Source organism: Eimeria mitis, genomic scaffold (genome assembly GCF_000499745.2).
Source record: "Eimeria mitis Houghton genomic scaffold, Emh_scaff341, whole genome shotgun sequence".
Taxonomy (NCBI): domain Eukaryota; phylum Apicomplexa; class Conoidasida; order Eucoccidiorida; family Eimeriidae; genus Eimeria; species Eimeria mitis.
The window spans coordinates 225-597 of NW_013571753.1; positions in this window are offsets into that span (position 1 = coordinate 225).

A 373-nucleotide genomic window follows, 5' to 3' on the forward strand; every position below is an offset into this window, starting at 1 on the left:
TGCTGCTGCTGTTGCTGTTGCTGCTGCTGCTGCTGTTGTTGCTGCTGCTGTTGCATCTCTGCCTCAATTCTTTTGTTGTCATGCTGAGCAAGACAGTTCGAGCAGCAACAGCAGCAGCAGCAGAAGCTGCTGCTGCTGCTGCTGCAGCTGCAGCAGCAGCAGCAGTAGACACATGCTTGCTGCCTTCGGGGGCCCCTTGGTTCTGAGCGACACCTTCGGGGGGCCCTCGTTGGGGGCCCCCTTTGCGGGTATGAATTCTTCGTCTGCATATATGCTGCAGCAGCAGCAGCAGCAACAGCAGCAGCAGCAGCAGCAGCAGCAGGATATGTTGTCTCGTGCTGCTGCACGTTAATAAGAGCTTGATGAACAGCAG